We start from the raw sequence: 25,845 nt of genomic DNA on the forward strand, positions 1-25,845 counted from the left end.
CTTTTTCACTACATTCTTTATTTAAATATATTCATATGCCAGAATAAAATAATACTTGAAATGCCTCTTCAAAGTTTAGGGTTTGTATTGGAAACGGGGTGTTACAAATTTTGACTCAAACCTCCCAGCCTTCGCTGAAAAGGAGAAGACACGATCCGAGGCTGGGAGTCCTTATTTAGGAGCAGGCCTGTCGACACAACCTGCAACCGCAACACCAGCTGTTGTTGCATATTTATCAATTCAGGAAGGACCTAGCACCATTTTTGAATCCGGGAGTTCTTCATCTCCTAAGGTCTACGCACGACATCGCCTCTAAGAAGCTTGCAAGGGTCTTGGCTGAGGAAGAAGCAACAAGCCTTCCTCATCACAGAAAGGGAATATCAATTGATGAAGGCAACTTAGGGGGAGTGGACCCTTCTGTCAAAAAGCTCAAGGAAGATGTTGGAGCCTTACAGCAGATAATTATTGAGAAAGATATTTTGATAGGAAGGCTCGACATTCGACTTTCTTACTTTGAAAAGGAAGATGAATCAAAGTCAAAGAAAATATCTGATCTCCACACTTACCTTGGAGCATTGACAACGTGCTATTATTATATGAAGAGTGAATTGGCATCTGAGTTTGGAGATAAATTCAAATCAACAATAGTTGAATCTATCACCACTGACGATTTTTCCAGTGCCCCTGTCTAAACTACTCAACATGACAACATCGTGGATTCACCACCCCTCAGAACCACAAGGGTTGTCGATCGTTTTGAAAATGAACCTGCCCAGGCCAACCCTTGAATCACCATCAAGCAAGCTAAGAGAAAGGTTACTGGTGAGAAGAAAGAATGATGGCTTTTCATGCGGAACTCTGATGAAATCCGTAGTGTAGACCAGCCTCAAATTACAGTAACAGATCTTGAAAAGCAAAGTTTCGAAGACAAATTTGGAAATCGATCGGGAATCAAAATGTGGGGATTTCACACTAACTTAAATATGTTGGTGGTAAAGAGGAACCATGGAAAATGCAGTACTACAAGGATACTCACGACTTTAGCTCCTCGACAAAAGTCGATCTAATAGAACATTCAGAAGCTCCATTCCACAATCCTTCTAAGGACCCAAAGGCCTTTAATTTCAAACTCTGTCTAGAAAGGCAGGACAACGAAAAATTTGAATGAAAACTATGGATTCGCTCATTAGAAGAGACAAGGAGGTGCTTGATCCTAGAACCAATGAGCCAATGAAGATAGTGATCTAATGACCCAATTTTCCAAGGCCAAAAATTTCATTTTCGAATTAACGCATTTAACAAACATTTTACCAAAACATTGTCAATAAAACATCCCTTACAAAATCATAATGCTGTATTTCAAACCATAACATCATAAGTATTAAAAATCAGAGTACAATCCCAAAAAAACTTCTTGCGGAAACATATGTGTGTGTGATGCGCTGCTACACCGCCGGCTCTTTCCCCTTCGATGAAGAGGTACCTGAAACCAAAACCAAAACTGTAAGCACAAAGCTTAGTGATTTCCCCCATCATACCACATACCATACAATATCGTCGGTATCTTTCAACCGGTAACCTTCATCGGTATCTTTCAACTGGTAACCTTCATCGGTATCTTTCAACCGCTAATCAACATCGGTATCTTTCAACCGGTAACTGGGGACTATTTCACCCACTACTACTAGCATACAATCAACATATATAAGCATACAGCCAGACATATCCAGGTACTGACCTACCCTTGGGTCTCAAAGACCACTGTCAGGGAAACTAATCCCTACCATACACATAACATACTACCCAGATAAACCTTATAACCAACACATAACCAGACCATGATAATTATCAAAAAGACCATTATCTTCTAAATACCCCTTTTTGGTGGGTCGGCATTGTGGCCTTAGACCCACCCCTACTGGAAGGTAACTCACCTCAATATTGTGTAGTGTCTGAATTATCCTCGGCGCACAAGTCAACTCCTTATGACTCCTCGATCCCTAAAGAATAACTTTCAAGTCAAAACACATCACATACAACCCTAAACAGGGCCAGTCTAAGATCAGTTAAAGTCAACATTGGTCAAAGCCAACATTCAGTTGACCTGACTCGCCGATTTGGCCTACAAACTCATCGAGTCCATGCTTCTCTAATCCCACACAAAACCCCGGCTCCACTTGTCGAGTCTAGCAAAAACTCGACGGGTTCTCTTTTAATCATAACATCGGGACCATCTTTATCCGACTCACCAAGTTCCTTCTTGAACTCGTCGAGTTCATCTCCAACTTAAGAACTTGTCCAGTCTATGACTCTCCGAGTTGTATGAACAACTCGTCGAGTCCATCTTGAAAGATTGGGAGATTGCTATGGACTCGTCGAGTCTGCTTATACCACTTGCCGAATCATATGGCTCCCATGTCCCTTTTCGCGTCTAAACCACAAGGGACTTCCTTCCTAACACTTACCCATTCATAGAAAGGGTTTGGTGCACAATGGTCACCAACTCGTCGAGTGCCAAGAACAACTCGCCAAGTCCAACCTTGACCAATTCCATACAGTCGATTTAAATGAGGTCTAACACAACAAAACCATAGATCTGGCCTCCTAATGTCCATTTTATACGTAAAGTTCCAAACTTGAGGCACATGCATGGTGTTTTTAGCTCAAAAATACATATAAAGTGTCCTACAATGTGCATGGGGCTCTCATGGCCCTAAAGTTGGCACCTTTATGCCATGAGACCCCTCATAAGGCCCAGATCTGAAGTCAAAACTCACTCAACACTTCCAAATCCAAAAAATGACTTAGAAATCCATAAAGATCCCAATTTAAAGATGAATAAACACACAGATGAGTCAAGACAACGACATTACACCTTGAAGCTGATGAAAATGAAGTAAGATCTCTGGATCCACAAGCCCCAACTCGATTTCCAAGCTCCTTTCTTCCTTCCAAGCTTTACAATCCATACAAGAACACCGAAAATGGCCTTAACTCACACACAACAACTAGGGTTCGATATGAAGCTTTCAAGAGAGTGTTAGGGACAAGGGAGGTTGAGTTAAGTTGTTTATATAGGGTGCAAACCCTCAGATTGAGGGTTTCACTTAACCAGCACCTACTCGCTGAGTCAATCTCCCGACTCGTCAGTCACTTAAAATGTCCGCAGTCACATCCTTACTCGATGAGTTGATCCTCCAACTCGTCGAGTCCCAGAGAAAAATACATATACTGAAGAAAATATACCATGTGTTACAAATCTCCCCCACTTATTTTAGATTTCGTCCTCGAAGCCTGCCATTTGATCTTGAAAAAGCTCTGGGTAATGCTCCCTCATCTCGTCCTCCGGCTCCCAGGTCCATTCTGAGCCCTTTCGATGCTGCCACTGAACCTTTACCAGATCCACCCTCTTATTCCGCAGATCCTTTGACTTCCTATCAAGAATCGTCACTGGTCTCACGATGTAGTTCAGGTTGTCATCAATCGGAATATCCTCCAAGGGTACCACCTCTGATTCGTCCACCAAACATTTCTATAACTGGGAGACGTGAAAAGTGCTATGAATCTGACTGAGTTCGGCTAGAAGATCCAGCCAATACGTAACCTTGCCCACCCGTGCTATAACCCTGAAAGGTCCGATATACCTGGGGCCCAGCTTGCCCCGCTTCCTGAATCGGATGACACCCTTCCAAGGTGACACCTTCAGGAGAACCATATCCCCAACCTGGAACTCCAAGTCTGATCGGCGCTTGTCGGCATAACTTTTCTGCCGACTCTGAGCACTCTGAAGCCTGCTCCGGACCTGTTGGATCCTCTCTGTAGTCTTGAGTACCACTTCGGTACTCCCCATAACCCTCTGACCAACCTCACCCAACATATCGGGGTCCTACACTTCCTCCCGTGCAACATCTCGAAGGGAGGACGGTCAATACTCGTGTGATAGCTGTTGTTGTATGAGAACTCAGCCAAAGGATGGTATGTATCCCAAATACCTCTAAAGTCTAAGACACACGCCCGCAACATATCCTCCAAGCTCCAGATGGTCCGCTCACTCTATCCATCTGTTTGTGGGTAAAAAGCGATGCTAAAATGCAGACGAGTTTCTAGCTCGTCATGGAACTTCTTCTAGAACCTGGAAGTAAACCAAACTTCTCTATCTGAAATCACTGATACTGGCACCCCATGCCGCGCCACCACCTCCCTGACATAAATGTCGGCCAACTTTTCGGCCTAAATACTCTTCTGAATCGGGATAAAATGGGCGCTCTTGGTCAATTGATTGACGATGACCCAGATCGAATCCGCTCCCAGCGCGGTCCTGGGAAGCTTTGTGATAAAATCCATCGTGATGTCTTTCCATTTCCATAGTGGAATATCCAATGGCTGCATCTTGCCGTGAGGTCTCTGATGCTCGTCCTTGACCTTCCTGCAGGTCAAGCACCGCTCTATGTACCATGCCACATCCCGCTTCATGCAGGGCCACCAATAGTCCAGACGAAGATCCCTATACATCTTTATCCCCCCGGGGAGAATGGAGAATTGAGATTTATGCGCCTCCTCCATCAATACATGGTGCACACCCCCATGATATGAGACCCATACCTTACAGTGTAGAGTCAACAACCCCCGACTGTCATAGTCAAAGGAGGAAACCTGACCCACATCCCGCTCACTCTTCCGATGTTCCTCCTTCATGGCCTTCTGCTGGGCCTCCCGAATCCGCTCCAACAGCGGAGACACCACCGTCATCCTCATACATATATCCTTGATCAGTGTTGCCTTGCGGCTGAGTGCGTCAGCCACAACATTGGCCTTCCCCGGGTGGTAAAGGATCTCGCAGTCGTAGTCCTTTACCACGTTCATCCACCGACGCTGCCTCATGTTCATATTCGGTTGATCCATAAGGTACCTCAAACTCTTGTGGTCCGTGTAGATAGTACAACGAACCCCATAGAGGTAATGACGCCAAATCTTGAGGGCGAACACAATATCCCCCAGCTCCAAATCATGCGTCGAGTAATTCGTCTCGTGAGGCTTCAGCTGCCTCGACGCGTAGGCGATGAAATGCCCTCTCTGCATCAGAACTGCGCCCAAACCTGAGATGGACGCATCGCAATATACAAAAAAACATGCCCTCTAGCAGGGATAACATTGGCGCCTCACACCATCTCTGTCTCAGAGTCTCGAATGCGGCCTTCTACTTAGGCCCCCAACGAAAGACCACGACTTTCCTTGTTAGCATGGTCAGGGGTACGACTATCTTCGAGAAATCCTGGATGAATCTCCGATAGTAGTCGGCTAATCCTAGGAAACTCCGAATCTCAGATGGAGACTTCGGAACTTCCCATCTCATCACGGCCTCCACTTTGGCTGCGTCCACTGAAATCCCATCCTGGTTGACGAGGTGCTCAAGGAACTGCACCTCGCACAACCAAAACTCACACTTGGAGAACTTATCATACAAGTTCTCCCTCCTTAAAGTCTCCAGAACCTCCAGCAGATGCTCCTCGTGCTCCTCCTTCGTCTTGGAGTGAACCAAGATGTTATCAATAAACACTATCACAGACCGGTCTAACATCGGTCTACACATGCGGTTCATGAGGTCCATGAACGCGGCAGGAGCATTGGTGAGCCAGAAGGGCGTCACTATAAACTCGTAGTGGTCATAGCGCGTCCGAAACGCAGTATTCTGCACATCCTCCTCTCTGACCCTCATCTGATGGTATCCTGAACGCAGATCAATCTTGGAGAACCAAGATGCACCCTGAAGCTGGTCAAAGAGGTCATCAATCCTTAGGAGTGGGTAACGGTTCTTCACTGTTACCTTGTTCGGTTCCCGATAATCTATACAAATCCGATGCGACCCATCTTTCTTCTTCACAAACAGAATCGGGGCTCCCCAGGGAGAACTACTCGGTCTAATGAATCCTTTGTCTAATAGCTCCTGCAACTGTATAGACAACTCCTGCATCTCAGGAGGAGCCAGCTGATACGGTGCCTTGGCTATCGAAGCCGCACCGGGGACTAGGTCGATCCTGAATTCCACCTACCTCTACGGAGGTATCCCAGGCAACTCATCGTGGAATATGTCCGTAAACTCACGCACCACGGGCATATCGCCCACCGTTGCCTTACCCGCCTCCCGGGTGTCCATAACATAGGCGACATATCATGCGCAACCCTGCTGAAGGTAACGCCTAGCTCTCGCTGCTGAACATACCGCTGGTCCTTGTTGCGGCCTCTTTCCCTGAACTACCAACTCTCCCCCACTTGGGGTTCTGATCCGAACCAGCTGATGTGCACAATTTATCACTGCCCCATTGGGGCTCAACCAATCCATGCCTATAATCACATTGTTCCCCCTCAACGGAATAGGAACCAGGTCTACCAGGTAATGATCCTCGAACAGCCTCAAAACAAAGTCTCGATAGACCTCCAATGCTCGTACCGACCGGTCGTCCACAATCTCGACCTCTAGAGGGCAATCCAACATGCCCGAAGACATTGGAAACTTCTTGCTAAGCGCAAGAGAGACAAAAGATCGGGTGGCACCCAAATCAAACAACACCTGAACTGGGATTCCGTTCACATGGAACGATCCTAAACAAGGCACATGATATATCAAAATCACAGCGACATAATATAAAAGCATAAGGATAAGAAATCATACCCGTCACCACATCGGCTGCAGCGCGTGCCACCTCGGCTGTCAACTGAAATGCTTGGCTCCGAACCACTGGAGCCTCCAACTTGACCTTACGTCCATCCACAACTCGTCCTATCGCTGTAATCGGCGCCGCTGCTGCTGCCAATCTAGGGCAATTGGCCTTTTTATGGCCCTTCTGAAATGAAATCAATTCAGGTATGATATTTGTATCACTGGAGTAGGGGCAGTATAATCCCTACCAAAATACCCAACCTTGCCGCACTTATAGCAGCCTGAACCCGACCAAGTGCTACAAGCTCACTCGTGTTACCGACCGCATTTTCCACAACGGTCCCACCCTGACTGGCCTTTCGGCCTACCATCGAATCGCTTGCGCTTCTTCCTCGAATCCCCTACCGTCTGCCCCTGCTCTGCCTTCCTCTTCCGGATGTGCTCCAGATCAATCTCCCTCTCCCTAGCCTTGGCAATCATGGAATCCAGGGTACGGCAAGCTGAAAAACTGACATGCTCCCGGATGTCAGCTTGTAGCATGTCATGGTAGCGAGTCCTCTTCATGTCCTCATCACCCGCATACTGGGGCACCAACAAAGCCCTCTCCTGGAACTTGCTGGTGATCTCCGCCACAATCTCCGTAGTCTGTCTCATATCCAAGAATTCCCTGGCCAACCGCTGAAGCTCTACAGCTGGCGCAAACTCTGCTCTGAACCGGGTCACAAAATCCGACCATGTCATAGCCTCAACAGCCGAGGCTCCCAGAGAGTCACCAACCGACTCCCATCAGTCCCTAGCTCGGTCCCTCAAACACCCTACATCAAATCGTAGCTTCGACCCTCGGGGCAGAAGCTGGTCAGCTGTGCAGACTCAATGTCCGCAATCCATCGTCTGGCAGCAATGGGGTCCTTCGCCCCGTGAAAATCTGGCGCACCACTCCCTCTGTAGTCCTTAAAGAATAGTGTGCGTGGTCCTGACTGGCTGGTCACCATGTCACTCTAGAACGCCCTAAGGTGTTCCTCCATCAGCTCAATGATCCTCTTCTTGATCTACCCATTGATATCTAGCATCGCATCAAGGATACCCCTCGTGATCTCGGATGCGATGAACTCGCGTAATCCATAATCCACATTCTCGGATCCTACCCCTGAGCCCGAGCCCAATACTGACCCGGATCCCGAACCTCCTGCTCCATGTCGCGTTCATACGAATGTCAGGGTCACCTATACTTCCCGGAGGTCACACACACTTTCCTAGTTTCTCGGTTCCATCTAGGCCCTCCTTGGTCCGAGTATGGATTCTCTGCTTCCAGTAGTACGGACCCATACTATCTTCCACATCTATCTGTACTTTCCTCAAGAATTGCTTCGACTTCACCAAGTCCCTTTTACCGATACCCTTTCCACTGACATCATCCCAGGCTTCCCTAGGGTACTCTCCGACCTACTCTCTGCCATCAGTTGCACTAGGAGTCCCCACCACCTCCCCCTAACTAGCTTGCAGATACTGTTACATATCCGCTCCTTAGTTAGTTGAAGCTGGTCAGAACCCCCATAGCACAAAGCAAGTAGTATTCTTGGCTTGAGTAACAAAACCAGGCATAACCTACACAGGCCATCCTACTGCTGACTAAACAGTCCTAGCATACAGTTCATACAACAGGCACATAAGGAATCCTTCCTAGATCCGTATCCATGACTAGCATCTAATTCTCAGAATCATATATCAGGCACACAAGGCATCCTCCTAGATCCCTAGTCCTATTCTAGCATGCAGTTCTCTGAATCAAAACCATATAACATAACATAACAAGTATGTGTATCTTGGGGAAAACTTACTTGAGCCCGGCCAGTCACACGCATCACACACTTCGTCTTTCTTAAAATTTCTCAGTTTAGACTTTAGAAAACCATTTTTCCTTGAAATATCTTTTACATCCTCGGTTTGAGTCCAGACACCCCCGAGGGTGTGTCCGGATCCCTCAAACCAGGGCTCTGATACCAACTTTTAACGACCCAATTTTTCAAGGCCAAAATTTTCATTTTCGAATTAACGCATTTAACAAACATTTTACCAAAACATTGTCAATAAAACATCCATTACAAAATCATAATGCTGTATTTCAAACCATAACATCATAAGTATTGAAAATCAGAGTACAATACCAAAAAAACTTCTTGCGGAAAAATATGTGTGTGTGATGCGCTGCTACACCGCCGACTCTTTCCCCTTCGATGAAGAGGTACCTGAAACCAAAACCAAAACTGTAAGCACAAAGCTTAGTGAGTTCCCCCATCATACCACATACCATACAATATCATCGGTATCTTTCAACCGGTAACCTTTATCGGTATCTTTCAACTGGTAACCTCATCAGTATCTTTCAACCGGTAACCATCATCTGTATCTTTCAACCAGTAATCAACATCAGTATCTTTCAACCGGTAACCGAGGACTATTTCACCCACTACTACTAACATACAATCAACATATATAAGCATACAGCCAGACATATCCGGGTACTGACCTACCCTTGGGTCCCAAGGACAACTGTCAGGGAAACTAATCCCTACCATACACATAACATACTACCCAGATAAACATTATAACCAACACATAACCAGACCAAGATAATTATCACAAATACCATTATCTTCTAAATACCCATTTTTGGTGGTCCGACATTGTGGCCTTAGACCCACCCCTACTGGAAGGTAACTCACCTCAATATTGTGTAGTGTCTGAACTATCCTCGGCGCACAAGTCGACTCCCTATGACTCCTCGATCCCAACACGACAACTTTCAAGTCAAAACACATCACATACAACCCTAAATAGGGTCAGTACAAGTTCAGTTAAAGTCAACATTCAGTTGACCTGACTCGCCGAGTTGGCCTACCAACTCGTCGAGTCCATGCTTATCTAATCCCACACAAAACCCCAGATCCAATCGTCAAGTCTAGCAAACACTCGAAGGGTTCTTCTTCAATCATAACATCGGGACCATCTTCATCCGACTCGCTGAGTTCCTTCTTGAACTCGTCGAGCTCATCTCCAACTTAAGAACTTGTCCAGTCTATGACTCTTCGAGTTGTATGAACAACTCGTCGAGTCCATCTTCAAAGATTGGGAGATTGCTATGGACTCGCCGAGTCTGCTCATACCACTTGCCGAGTCCTGTGGCTCCCAGGTCCCTTTTCGCCTCTAAACCCACAAGGGACTTCCTTCCTAACACTTACTCATTCACAGAAAGCGTTTGGTGCACAATGGTCACCGACTCGTCAAGTACCAAGAACAACTCGTTGAGTCCAACCTTGACCAATTCCATACAGTCGATTTAAATGAGGTCTAACACACCAAAACCATAGATCTGGCCTCCTAATGTCCATTTTATAAGTAAAGTTCCAAACTTGATGCACATGCATGGGGTTTTTAGCTCAAAAATCCATATATAGTGTCCTACAATGTGCATGGGGCTCTTATGGCCCTAAAGTTTGCACCTTTATGCCATGAGACCCCTCTTAAGGCCTAGATCTGAAGTCAAAACTCACTCCACACTTCCAAATCCGAAAAATGACTTAGAAATCCATAGAGATCCCAAGTTAAAGATGAATAAACACATAGATGAGTCAAGACAGGGGCATTATACGTTGATGTTGCTGAAGATGAAGTAAGATCTCTGGATCTACAATCCCCAACTCGATTTCCAAGCTCCTTTCTTCCTTCCAAGATTTACAATCCAAAAAAGAACACCGAAAATGGCCTTAACTCACACACAACATCTAGGGTTCGATATGAAGCTTTTAAGAGAGTGTTAGGGACAAGGGAGGCTGAGTTAAGTTGTTTATATAGGGTGAAAACCCTCAGATTTAGGGTTTCACTTAACCACCACCTACTAGCCGAGTCCGTCTCCCGAATTGTTGAGTCGGTCACTTAAAATGTCCGCAGCCACGTCCCTACTCGACGAGTGGATCCCTCAACTCGTCGAGTCCCATAGAAAAATAAATATACCGAAGAAAACATACCAGGTGTTACAAGTGATGTGGCCTCTGACTAAACAATTGAAAGAAAATCCTATTCTTCAACATCTCCTAGGTGTCAATTTATTCTTGGTTGTTACCTTCACTAGCATAGTTTTTATGTTAGTAGTACAAAAGAGGTTTAATAAAGCTGTTTATTTTATTTTTTGATGCGGTTATTCAACCGCTTCAAAAAATATAGCATCATAAAATAGTGTTGTTTTTTAGACGGTTTTATAACCACCTTAGAAAATATCCAAAACCGCCTCATAATAATAGTTTCATAAAATAGACTTATTTTTTTATGTTGTCCAAAACCGCCTTATAAAATATAGCTTCATAAAATAGACTTATTTTTTGATGCCGTTATTAAACAACCTTAGAAAATAAACCGCCTTTAAAAATATTATACGAATGGCAACATAAAATATCATCAATCACTTGTTGATGATGTTAGTCAACAACATTAGAAAATATGGAACCGCGGCGCCAAAAAAATCTCTATTAAATAGCACAATTTGGTTGCCATCAATGGCAGCAAAAAAATACCAATAAACAAATAGGTATTACAAAATACTGCACCATTACACAAAAAACAATTAATTTATAGTTTAAGTTTTAGTTATAATATAACATAAAACATCCTAATGAATTTTTACTGAGTTCTTTTCCGACTATCATTCACCATTTCAATCAAATGCGTTATCATTTCTAAGATCATATCTTCAAGTTTATCAGGCAAAGCAAACATCTTCTTTTTCCAAAACTGCAACAAACAAACAAATTATATAAATATATATACAACTATATATAAAAATTGATATTTTAAATATATACTAAACACTTATTTTATTTTGAAAATCATGTTGAATGGGCTCAACAAACTCTCGCATGTGTTTAATCACTATATATCCACATTCTCAGCTACATTTTTGCTTCTAGCACTACATTTAATTAACAATTAAAGTTTTCAAACCACTTGAAATAAATTGATAAAAAACAACAGAAAACATACATTTACTATTTTCCACTTATTAAATTATCCCGAGAAAATTCTACTTTTCAAAGAAGCAAAAATGTATTTGTCTAATTTCTTTTGATCATTTTTGAAGAATCCAGAATATAAGAAGATTTGCTATTCCGATATAGGATAAAAAGAACCTAATGGTCACAACAAAAATAAAATATATAGAACAAGTAAGCATATATGTGTAGTGTGTATGTGTATGTGTATGTATTATGAAAAGAAAAAAAATGCCCCTGTAAATATGGAGCAGGAAAATATATTTTGCCTTCATGATATGAACATACTTCTTTGATATGTTCGCGACAGTCATCATCATTATTTGCGTATCTAATCTTGCAATGCGTAACGGATAAAAAAATGCATTTAGAATTAGGAGACCTAGAAAAACACCTATATATACTACACATTGTTAGTAAAATTAATTAGATCTAAATGTTATTATGCCATATTAAAAATATAATAACTTACATCACAAATCAATGTATAATGCTATAATCAAGCCAACCCCTTAAAAATAGTTGTAACACCTCGCCATATAGGATGGGAAGTCGAACTTTGTCACGATACATCCTTCTGAGTGAAAAAATATATGTGCCATGTGCATTCTTAAAAAAGTATGCTACTTGAAAAGCAATAGCTTGAATTTTAGGATTTTTTTGTTGTACTTTGCTCAAGGGTATATAAAGAGCGGGATCTACAAATGTAAATTGTTCGAGTTCGGGTTTGGGTTCGGGTTCGGGTTCGGTTTTGGGTTCGGGTTCGGGTTCGGTTTCGGGTTCGGATTCATGTTCGGGTTCGGGTTCGGGTTCGGGTTCGGGATAGCGTTCGCGTTCTAGCCCGGGCCCGGCTCCGAGTGCATTTAAATCAATTTGTGGTGGATTCATAGATAATATCTAAAAACAAACATAAAGCATTAGTACTACATATAATTGTATACAAACATTAAACATCTAAAAACAAACATAAAACATTTTTTTTTAAGACTAACCATATCAACTAAACCACCTTGAAAAGGTTCATTAGCATCCATTTGATGATGATAAGGAAAGTGATTTTCCTCACACTAAAATAACAAACAAATTGCTTAATATTAAAAAAGTAAAACTAAATTAACAACATTTTATAAGAGTGAACTGGTCGACTACGACTACCTGTGGACAATAAAATGAAGTTGTGGTGTCGTCAACGTGTATCTGGGGAGAGGAGCGACTCGAGCCCATTCTCGTACCACTATTTGACTTGCTCGGTGTTTTGTTCGCAAGCTAAATTGATTGTAATATTTAAATAAAACTATATTAAAATATATTTTTGTATTTAAATAAAAATATACTTTTAATGCATATCTCGACCAGTAAACGATGGTATGCAGTAGATTTTTAACGAATTCAACTTCATATGTTCGTGCTACGACATGCACAGACAAGTTCTCATATATTTCTATGATCTCATCAACCTGAACTTTAACACAACCTTCATCTACTGGTTTTGAATGTATAAATGTTTCTGAGGTTGGCCATACCAGAAGCTACTTTCAACTAAGTATCAACAACTTTTAATAGCAAATCACATGTTGTCCTAACTTGCAAATCATATAAAAAAACTATAAATCTAATATAAGGTTATATAAAAACTATAAATATATTACCTCAATAGGTGGATATTCTACCAATCGTCTACCAGACACACCATTAGATTCACAAAATGTTGGGCTCGTGTCAACCTGTGGTATCGAGTTTCGACTTTTTTTCACATTCTTAAACAATCATCCGGAACCTTAGTAGACCCAATGATATTGGATACTGTCCGTGATCGCCCCCAATGCTCGGGTCCCAAAAGTCTAACTAACGGGTGTTCCTTATTTTGATAATAACTCCCATTGGCTATCATATTTTTCTCTTCTCGTTCCTATATAAAAAAAAGTACTTGGTAACATTTATTTACAAAAAATAATCAAAGTCTCATTATTTAAAAAACATAATTGCTACCAAAATTTTGAAATCTTCAATTGTCTTTTGTGGAAGATCATACATCTTGGTTTCTTTGTCTTTTATTGCGAAAGACATTAAATACAACTTAGACCATTCATTTTGTATATGATCTAGAAACTCATACTTTGCTACAAGTTGAGGCCATATAATAGGTGCTTTTTTTTCAAAACCCGGCCATCCACCTCATCCTACTCGGTTTTGGGATTTCTTTTTAGCACGGTTTTCGTTAGCTTTTCCACTTTTTGCGTATACACAAATCAACAAAATGCTATTAATTATTTGTAAACATACTAATAATATTATCAATAATAATACTAATAAATAAAAAATTAAAACATACCAAAAACTCAGGGGTAGTTTTTTGTGCACCCAATCTACCCATACATCCAGGTATAAAGGTATATATAGCACATGCATTTAATTCTTTATTTACAAAATTTGAAACTAGCCTTGATTTAAAATTTGATGCAAGTTTCACAGCTCTCCTCTTCATATAATCTTTCATGTCACCAGACTCGATATTCCACTGCTCGATATTCCACTGCTTCTACAATTTCAAAAAAAAAATGTTAAACATAATAACTAACAAGTTATTCATATTTGTAATAAATTAAAATATAATACATTGGCTTCCAACCATAAATCTTCAAAAATATTTATCTTTAACTTTATGCACATCTTCATCTATTGGAAACCTTTGTTGAACAATCATGCCAAACCAAGACAACAAATTGGGTTGACATGCCATCATTTGAGATATTATTCTCATTGAACTTAACATTATACTCTTCAGGATAATAATTTTCTTGAATGCAACAATACCGCGTTGATCTTTTTTTTTCTTTTTATTGGTCGTACCTCATCCATATTTATAACCTAACAACATCATACAAATTAAAAATAATTTTATCCATGATAAACACTAGAACATGATAAACACTAAAGCAACAAAAAACCATATTCCAATACAATAGTATATTACAAGAAAACAAAAACATAATCCAACATAAAAGTTATAGATCCAATGAAATTGGTAGACCCGATATATGTGGGCCAAATATTACATTTATTAAATAAAATATGACATCAAATAGTTTCTTCTCATATTATATTGTAAAGACAGTCACGTGTAAAGACAGTCACGTGTTCATCTTATCATATATTCTAAAGATTCCACCTCCTCTTCTCATATTCTTAAAGATTCCTAAAGTATAAAAAGACAACAAATCGATATATATATATATATATATATATATATATATATATATATATATATATATATATATATATATATATATATATATATATACACACACACGTTATACGACAAAGAAACTCGAAAATGCCAACGTATTGAAACCGAGGCTTGTAGAGCGATTTAGGCGTCAGGGACGGCCAGAATAGAGGTCGACATGGCGATGTGAATGTTGTTTGATGTAGCGTCGACTATGGATGTTTTACAGAAAGAATGGTTACGGATTCGACTATGGACCATAGAAGAGTTGGCGTGCAATGAAAACATTAGAAAGCTAAAACGAAAATTTTAGAGGGAAAGAGATGATTTGGGATGGTTTTAGGTTATACTGATGCAATTTGTGTGAAATTTGGTGGCAGCAATGGAGGGTTTTTTGAAGCGGTTTCCTTGACCTAAATTAAGATGCTATTAATTTATCTTTTGATGCTATTAAGTTATTATTTGAGACAGTTTCTGGACCTAAATTAAGATGCTATTAATTTATCTTTTGATGCACTTTTAGAGCATCAAAAATCATTATTTAATATTGAAATTAGTCATATTGTTTCCTTTTTTATCTTTCCCTGTCATCGCCTCCATCTTAGGGATTGATTGATTTGTGGCCTTATTTAACTTATTCCTTTGCTATTTATTGTAATTGTATGTTTTTGCCTATTGAATTAATACAGAGAGCTTTACAGAGATTTATGTAATATTGTCTCTCTGATTACCTTTTCTTCATGGTATCAGAGCAGGCCGTTCAAAACTAAGATCCTCACCCAAAAACCCTAATGGCCGGAGAAGGAGGGTTGAAAAACAATGATCAAATCGATCCGAACTCACCACTCTATCTCCATCCGTCAGATTTTCCAAGACAAATGCAGGTCAATGAAGGGCTGACAGACAACAATTTCAACGACTGGGTGCAAGAAATGACAAATTTCTTATATGCCAAGAACAAAATTGGGTTCATCGATGGATCTATCGAGAAACCAGAAAGCACCGATAAAGATTACATGGCATGGATGCGGTGCAATGCTATGGTCAAGGGGTGGCTCACAACTGCAATGGAAAAGGAAATACGTGCGAGCGTGAAATACGCACATACAGCAGCCGAGATCTGGAAGGATTTGAACGAACATTTTGGAAAAGAAAGTGCACCGAGGGCCTATGAATTGAAGCAGATTCTCAATGCAACTCGACAAGATGGAGTCACAGTTTCGACTTATTTTACGAGGCTGAGAAGAATCTGGGATGAAATAAACACTGTCCTACCCACCCCACGTTGTACATGTAATGGTTGCAAGTGTGAGGTGGGAAAGAAGTTGGTGAATTAAGGAAGAAAGAGCGCCTGTATGAGTTTCTTCTGGGTCTTGATAACGACTTTGCTGTCATCCGTACACAAATACTAGCAATGAAGCCTACACCAAGTTTGAGTAATTCTTATCACATGGTGGCTGAAGATGAACATCAAAGAAACGTGACAACCGGGAAGAAGATAACCACAGAAATGGCCGCCTTACAGGTCAACAGAAAAGAAAGTCGGCCACAGAAGAAATCGTGGCAGAAAAACGAAAAAGGGGGCTTAACGAACAAAACAGACTACTGCACACATTGTGGAAAAGGTGGGCATAGTCGGGAAGGATGTTTTGAGCGAATCGGGTATCCCGATTGGTGGCCTGGAAAGACAAAGAAAGAAAATTTCAAACCAAAAGCAGCTTTCACCGATTCCATACCCAGCCCTGTTCCTGGACTGAGTAATGAACAATATGGTATGTTCTTGAAATTTTTTAGTGACTGCAACGAGCGAAACCCGGAACAGCAGACTCCTCAGGCCAACATGGCAGGTACGTTTGATGATAATTGGGGTGTCATAGACTCGGGTGCAACCGAGCACATGATCTGTCAAAGGGAGGTGCTCGGAAACATCACCACAAATGAAAATGAAACTCCCGTCACTGTTGCCAACGGGATAAATGTTCCCGTAAAAGGGAACGGTGAGGTTTTTCTTAAAGGAGGAATAAAAATAAACGGGGCCTTATTTATCCCAAACTTTAAATGTAACCTTTTATCAGTTAGACGTCTAACAAGAGATTTGCATTGTGCAATCACCTTCTTTCCTGATTTCTTTGTAATGCAGGGATTGAGAACGAGGAGCTTGATTGGAACGGGTAATTGCATTAATGGTCTCTATCGAATAAAAGTTTTAAAAGGAGAAAGGAAGGCAATGGCAGTAACATCCAACACATGGCACAAGAGACTTGGGCACTCCTCAAATGTAAAATTTTCTCATGTGAACTTTTTTAGAAACGTCAATTTTGATTCCGAAAATAATGTTTGTGACTCATGTAATAGAGCAAAATTTGCAAAACTACCTTTTCCAAAGAGTTCCATAAAGACAATTGACTGTTTTGATATGATACACTGTGACATATGGGGAGGTTATAGGACACCATCATTGTCACGTGCAAATTATTTTCTTACCTTGGTTGATGATTACAGTAGATCCATTTGGGTATACTTGATTAAACAGAAAAGTGAGGCCAGCACGTGTTTAATAAGTTTTCATAACATGGTTGAGACGCAATTCGGAAAGAAAATCAAACATTTTAGGTGTGATAATGGAGGTGAGTTTACATCTAATCAAATGAGAGTTTTCTATGAAAAACAAGGCATTATTTTAGAGACCACGTGTCCTCACACCCCACAACAAAATGGGGTTGTGGAACGGAAGCATAGGCATCTTCTTGAAATGGCTCGGGCTATTCGGTTTGAGGCAAATCTTCCCATAAAATTTTGGGGAGAATGTATTTTGACGGCTGCATACATTATTAATCGCATTCCATCTAAAACCTTAAACAACAAAACGCCCTACGAGGTTCTATTGGGAAAACACCCACAATATGATCACATGAGGGTGTTCGGTTGTCTCACTTACCATTGGAACAGCGACATGAAGGGGGACAAGTTTGAACCAAGAGGACGACGAGGGGTCTTCCTTGGATATCCTTATGGCACAAAGGGGTACCGAATTTATGATCTTGAACAAAAGAAAATAGTTATTTCCAGGCATGTGAAGTTTGTAGAAGAGTTTTTTCCCTTCTCAGGAGATAATCTAAACAGTCAGATTGACCGCCATGAGACCTCCAAGACTAGTGAACATGAAGAGAATGGAAAAGAATTTGAAGATTGGTTGAAAAAGGGAGACACACCTGATTGGTCGAAAGAGGGAGATACACCCACTAATGAGCAACCTTACGTGCATGAAGATTTATCTACTCAAAATAACGACTTGGGCCCACAATATGATGAGAACCTGCATGAAAATGATATGCATGAAAATACTCATGCTATCAGCGACGATGACCCTCCTAGACATCACGAAAATACAAGTGAGTTCCAGGCACCAGTGGAGCCCACTCGACCCACAAGGATTCGGTCACAACCATCACATTTGAAGGACTATGCAGTGAAGCTTCCACCTTTGATAGACCATGCAAACCTGTCTCACGATCAAGCCTCCTCCACGGTACATCCCTTAGCTCATTATATTTCATATAAAAATTTCAGTGCTAATCACTTGGCGTTTCTTTCTGCCATCGACTCTCACGATGAGCCAAAGAATTTTCAACAAGCTTCACAGGATGCTAGATGGCAAGACGCCATGAAGAAAGAGATAAGAGCATTGCAACAAAACGGTACGTGGACCCTTGAAGAGCTACCTGAAGGAAAGAAGGCCATTGATTCCAAATGGGTTTATAAAATCAAATACAAACCAAATGGTGATGTCGAAAGATACAAGGCACGACTCGTTGCAAAAGGGTTCACCCAACAAGAGGGGGTGGATTATCACGACACGTTCGCTCCGGTTGCAAAATTGGCAACTATCAGGACACTGTTGACCTTGGCTGTAAAAAGAGACTGGATCACACACCAGCTCGATGTTAACAACGCATTTCTACATGGGGATCTTGAAGAAGAAGTGTACATGAAGATTCCTCAAGGCTTCACAAGTGAAAAATAAACTCATGTTTGTTGCCTACGAAAGTCCATTTACGGACTCAAACAAGCCTCTCGAAATTGGTATCACAAGTTCACAAAGGCCTTGGTTGAAATGGGCTACACGCAATCTATCGCATATCCTTCATTGTTCATATATAAAACCGACATAGTTCATGTGGCAGCTCTTATATATGTCGATGATGTTATCATTGTCGGTAACAACATGAGTAAAATACAAGCAACCAAAACTGAATTAAATCGTCGATTCACCATTAAAGACCTTGGTAGCTTGAAATACTTTCTTGGCATCGAGGTGGTTCGAACAAAAGACGGCATTGTACTCAGCCAAAGAAAATACACATTAGACATACTTCGAGATATGGGTCTGGAAGGATGCAAACCTAGCGCTTTTCCTATGGAACAAGGCCTAAAATTAGACAAAAGTGATGTTGAGGAACGAGTAGACGCGGGTCAGTATCGGCGCCTTATTGGTCGTCTGTTGTACTTACAGGCCACACGACCCGATATTACATACTCCGTTAACTTGTTAAGTCAATTCGTGGCTGACCCAAGACAGCCCCATCTTGATGCTGCACTTCGTGTTGTGCGTTACCTCAAGACCACCTTGGGGCAAGGGATTTTGTTACCAAAAGAAGGTGGTACTCAGCTCATCACATATTGTGATTCAGATTGGATAGGTTGCCCGTTTACGAGACGCTCTAGGACTGGCTATCTCCTTATGCTTGGTGGAGCTCCGGTCTCTTGGAAATCGAAGAAACAATCTATCGTCTCTCGGTCCTCGGCAGAAGCGGAATATCATGCCATGGCTACAACAGTTAGTGAAGTTCTATGGTTTAGGTGGCTTCTTACTGAACTGGATGCTCCTCAAGACGGACCTACAATTGTGTTATGTGATAATAATGCTGCTCGTCACATAGCTAACAACCCCGTTTTCCATGAACGGACCAAACACGTAGAAATGGATTGTTATTTCGTACGGGAACGGGTCGAGTCCAAGGAAATTTCACCTACTTACATCAAGTCTCACCTGCAAATAGCTGATTTACTTACAAAAGCTCTTGGAGGACAACAACTCAGTTTTTTGCTTAACAAGTTGGGCATTACTAATCTCCATGCTCCAACTTGAGAGGGAGTATTGAAATTAGTCATATTGTTTCCTTTTTTATCTTTCCCTGTCACCGCCTCCATCTTAGGGATTGATTGATTTGTGGCCTTATTTAACTTATTCCTTTGCTATTTATTGTAATTGTATGTTTTTGCCTATTGAATTAATACAGAGAGCTTTACAGAGATTTATGTAATATTGTCTCTCTGATTACCTTTTCTTCATTTAATGATGCTTTTACATGAAGTAACACTAATTTTTTTTTTATGCTATTCGTTTTTAACCGCTTTAATAAAAGCTTCTGGAAATTATATATGGTACTTTTTTAAAGCGGTTCGTGGATTATTTAATTCTATATACATTTAGTAAGGCGGTTTTTACCATCAACCACCTCAAAACTAAAGAATGGTTCGTATTATTAAATCACTTGTGCAGTATATATAGGGTGAATAGAGACTATTTTTGTAACTGTCTTCCGTTCGTGTTATTCTTTGCAACACTTGAGTTTGTAAGCATTTTTCCAATCAATACTAGACCATACTTTGTATTTCGTCTTGGTGTTCATTTCACTGTTTGTTATTGTTTATTAACTCAACAAGATATATTGGATCTTAGTGTTTATGGTCTCGCTTTTAGTCTTTAGGTTAATAACATTTCATTGTTTTCAATAGTTAGTCGATTCATATTGAATAATTATAATACCTTCAACAACGATCATTCGTGATTCATATATCTTACATTATTTGTCAAAGCTTATCAGATTTAACCATTATGAACGCTTTGTTGTATTTTGCTTTCAACTAATAGTTAAGCGTTTCTTTGTTCCTACACTCTTTCAAAGTCAACGTATCTCCCATTATCTTTCTTGACATTTAATAGTTCCTCCAAGAAAATTGTAGTCAATGAAACAAACATTTCGCTATCAGATGGATAGTGAAAGTCAAATGTTGAAGCTTTAGTAGATGGTTCAACATGTACTTAATTTTTCGAATATGGGTATTGGCAAGTCGTGATGTCAAACATATGGTTCGCTGTCCAGATGCTCCGGTTAGACATAGTGCAACTTTCTACAATTCATATCTCTTGTGAGTCCTTTGCTTATCTTGTGTGTCCTATATAGCGTGTGACCCCAAATTAGTACCGGAAAATATGTATTATCCATTAACAACCTTACCATGTATAAATAGGTGTGGTTCTCTTGTTACTGTATGTGTGCATAAAAGTTGGGAAATTTATTTCGCAAGAAGGAAAACTTACTTGATTCAACCTTTTTTCTTCTTGGCTTTCTTTTTCGAACAAATGAAATTAAATTTCTCTGTTAATAATCTATGATAATACATCTCCGGTTCTTATTATATTAATGATTACCACCAAAGTTATTATCGTAGAGAAATAAATACTATATAATTTGTTATAAATTAAAAAGTCTCTTTTAGAGATTTGGTAAGTAGGGCCAAGACGATGATGTGGCCATGTGATTTGTTGGGACCTTCCTTCCATCTACATCGTTACTTTGGGGTCACCCTTTCCTCACTAGCTGTAAGAAAGCTGGATCCATATACTAATTAATATTAATCCATGATACAACAAAAAATCCTACCCCTCAAAATCCACTTCAACACTTGGCAATTGAAGTTTATATATTATCAATATAATTGAAATTTATAAGTTTTCGTTGAGATAGGATTGACAAAACAAGTTTTCAATATATATATATATATATATATATATATATATATATATATATATATATATATATATATATATATATATATATATATATATATATATATATATAAGTTTTCGTTGAGATAGGATTGACAAAACAAGTTTTCAATATATATATATATATATATATATATATATATATATATATATATATATATATATATATATATATATATATATATATATATATATATATAGAGAGAGAGAGAGAGAGGTTAGGTTATTGTGTTCTAACTATATATTTTGTGCATGTAGTATCGATTATGGATCAATCATTTTAGTTATTTTAAAAAAATAATTAATACATATTACATGTTGAAGATATAATAACTATTAATTATTCTTTTTAATAAAATTTGTTGAGCTTTTTGTTTCTTTTTAATATATATTTGCTTGTCTTTTTGTTTCTGTTTGGTGTTGTATTCTTTTATTCTTTTTAATAAAATTTGCTGAGCTTTAGCTCTTTCAAAAAAAAAGTATTAATTAAATCTTCAGTATTTAATATGCATTAATTACTTTCTTAAAATAAATAAAATTATTGGTCTAAAGATCGATCTGATGACAACCAGACCTTCCTAACTAGTACTCCTTTACTAGCCAACCACAAGTGATCACACACTTCTATGAACTAGCTGAACACTTCCTGAACCCTAGTGAAACTAACAGTTCCTAATTCTTGAATGATCCCACACTCAAATCTTGAAGTCCAAAAGATAGATGCTCCAACTAACATCTCAGCAACGAGCTACTTCCCTTGGCGTTTTCCTCCGTTAACCAATAACGGTTACTGAGCTATTGAATCCTGAAAATGCTGAATAACCATCCTGTGGGACCCTGGCCGTAGACCTCCCACATAATACCCTCCGTCCCAAAGTGTTCCAATAATCCTCGCGCTCTCGACTCTAGAACTCATATCATTCAGGGCCTCGCACCCTGACTCACTCACCAACTTAATCATCCACACCTGAAGTGCAGTAGTTGAAACAACCACAGCCCTAAATCGAGCTATAACTACTCCCAAGACATGGTCTACCATCCCAAAAGTGCAATAGATCGTACAATCAATCCTTACCGCCCGATACAAGAGAACCAAGGCGAACTAGACCTCTAAAATAATCATGCCACATCGACCCACTCGCACTTACCAGCGCTGAACTACTGCCGCCAATCTCGGCGACCAAATGACCCAGAGCTGGAATACAACCTGATCCTGGGGTCACAAGCCTGATCAACCCTTCGAGCTCGTAAACTGAAAGGGCATAATCCTTGCCTTAGAAAACGACATCCCAATCCTATCAATTAACCATTTAATTCCAGTTGCATAACTCCAGCTGAACATAATCATTACTCCTTTCTGGAGTCCCCACTACTCACATTCCGGCCTCGAGTAAAACCCCCGAAGCCTCAATCTAGAAACGCATGTGCTAGACTCTCCCGGCTTAACCAGCGGAATGTAACGAGTACAGAACATCTCCTTGATCCCAGATAACTGCAACCCTCTGCTCATCAGAACATGTACCAATAATAAGTCCCAGTACTGGAAAACTCGACCAGCTCCTCTCCCTGCCGTCGTCTCAGCAATGGTTGCATGGCCTTCGACAAATACTCAACCATGATAGTCTTGAAAGACCCAATCATCTCCAGAATCTATCCCCAAACAACCCCAATCACCTCCTCCCGGATGATCTCACTAACACGGTTCTCTGACAATGTTGGTCTATCCTGGCTGCCAGGTCTCGATCTTGACCCAGATCCGGTCTCAAGATGTCTCATAACCACCATTCCGGTAAGACACCATAAGGATTACTGATAATCCATAGTATGATAGGGGACCAACTCCCAACCCAACCCTAGGGGTTGTGACTTCCTTGCTACGCATATGGGTCCTGTGCTTTCAGTAGTACGATCCCATACTACCTTCCACACCTACCCCCATTTGTCACAAGTATCACCACAATACCCTAACAATATATATATATATATATATATATATATATATATATATATATATATATATATATATATATATATATTGGCAAGCGCTCAATCCACACTCCTAGAGGAATTCTAAACATCTCATAACTGGCCTCCCGGCCTCTCACAACCCACCCATGAAACTTCCACCTACCCTGTAGCACTCGTGTATGCTAGCCATACATAACGCTGGACCTTGTAGACTTTCGAATATCTGATCCTACCCTGAGCCCCCAATCAAACAATAACAGAACAAAAGGCCAAATCAAACATTCTCAGGCTATAAGATCTTAATTATATATAACCATGATGCATACCCTAAGCAACTACAGTAATGATGTCAATCTCATATAAGGAAAACCCTAGGCTAGCAGGCATCATATAATCAGGCAATTCTATCATGCAATTCCTGAAGATCCCTAGCCTAGCACTAGCATGTTGTTCTAACATATCACATAATCAAATAATTGGTATTTTGGTGTCTGCTTACTAGCTCCGGTTGATCATACACTCTACATCCTCCGTAACTTAATTTGAAAACCATTTTAGAAATCATTTTGAAAATCCTTTCCTTGATTTGAGACTAGACTTACACAAATCTTCCTCCAATTCACTCAAACCAAGGCTCTAATACCAACTTGTAACACCCATAAAAATCAAGTCAATTTAAAACTTTTTAAAACATTTAAAACCATTAAGTTATTACAATTTGTTTTCAGAATAGTTTAAACATCAGAGTATCCCCAGAATCAAATCATGAAAATATAAGGAGGTGCAAGATCATGCCTTTGCCTTCCTGCAATCCTCAGAAGTACCTGACACAATAATCGATAGATGTAAGCTCGAAGGCTTCGTGAGTTACCCCCAAAATACCAATCTCATATAACCATAATCAAGTCATATAAACAAACAAAGAACAATATACATAATGAGTCATCAGTCTGACTCGACCGAATCCCAGTCCTCAGTATATCTGGACCGCTCTCCGAGCCCTCGGCACGTCTGGACCGCCCTCCTCGGGGCCTTCAGCCTATCCGGACCGCTCGTTGGGCCTTCGACCTGACTAGATTTACCTGGCCCGGGCCTACAATCTACCCGGTTTGCCCAGGGTGTCTTGGTCTACTGCACACACCAGGACCTGCCTCAACCCTTTCCCCCAAACCAACACACATGTGCACATACAAATAAACAATTAAGCATGCAGATTTACAGATCACTAATCATGGAAATCATCTTATACCCAGGATACCGATCTAACCGATCACTAACATGGCAACCATCTTATAACCAGGATATTGATCTAACCGATCTCTAACATAGCAACCATCCTAAATACCAGGATGTAAATCAAATAAACATATCATGCAATAAACCCGGATGTAAATCTGAATAGGGTCGGCATTGGTGCCTTAGAACTTGTTGATATAGTGAGGAGAACTCACCTGGCACTGCTGAAGTCCCGAAGATAAAACTCCAGCTACTGGTTAACAGATTCCCGAACTGTCAACATCAAACAATACCCAATTAATAAATGGGTTCCAAGCCCAAGGTCCAACTTACACTCTAAAGAACCAATAATCAAATAATGGCCAAAGCCCAACATATGGCCCAATTTTCCAAATTGGGCCCAGACCTCTACATGGTCTTTCCTTAAGGCGTATCCAATTATTCTAGTCCAAACGCTTGGTATTCCCATGGCCCAATATCACATAATCATAAAGGCCCATCTATGGCCTAATTTTCCGAATTGGGCCTAACCCTTCATATGGGCCTTACCCTAAAGCCCATCAACATATTCTAGTCCATATGATCATTCTTGGATGGTCCATTAATACTTCAATTACCAAAGCCCAACGGAAAGGTCCAACACAAAGCCCATGTGAAATTAGGCTTTCACATAAAATGACAAATAGGGTTAAGTGTTTCTCACTTAACCCGTAAAGGACTTAATCCATTAAGTCCCTTACTTTATTAAATAATTCATATGGTGTGATTGAGCTTAATGCATAATTCCATTCCAATAGCCCAAATGTGGGTCTCGCTAAGTCCAAGCCCCAAATCCCAAAATTAGGGTTTTCATATGAAATGA

The sequence above is a fragment of the Lactuca saligna genome, chromosome 7, assembly GCF_052625555.1.
Source record: "Lactuca saligna cultivar CGN05327 chromosome 7, ASM5262555v1, whole genome shotgun sequence".
In the NCBI taxonomy this organism is placed as follows: Eukaryota; Viridiplantae; Streptophyta; class Magnoliopsida; order Asterales; family Asteraceae; genus Lactuca; species Lactuca saligna.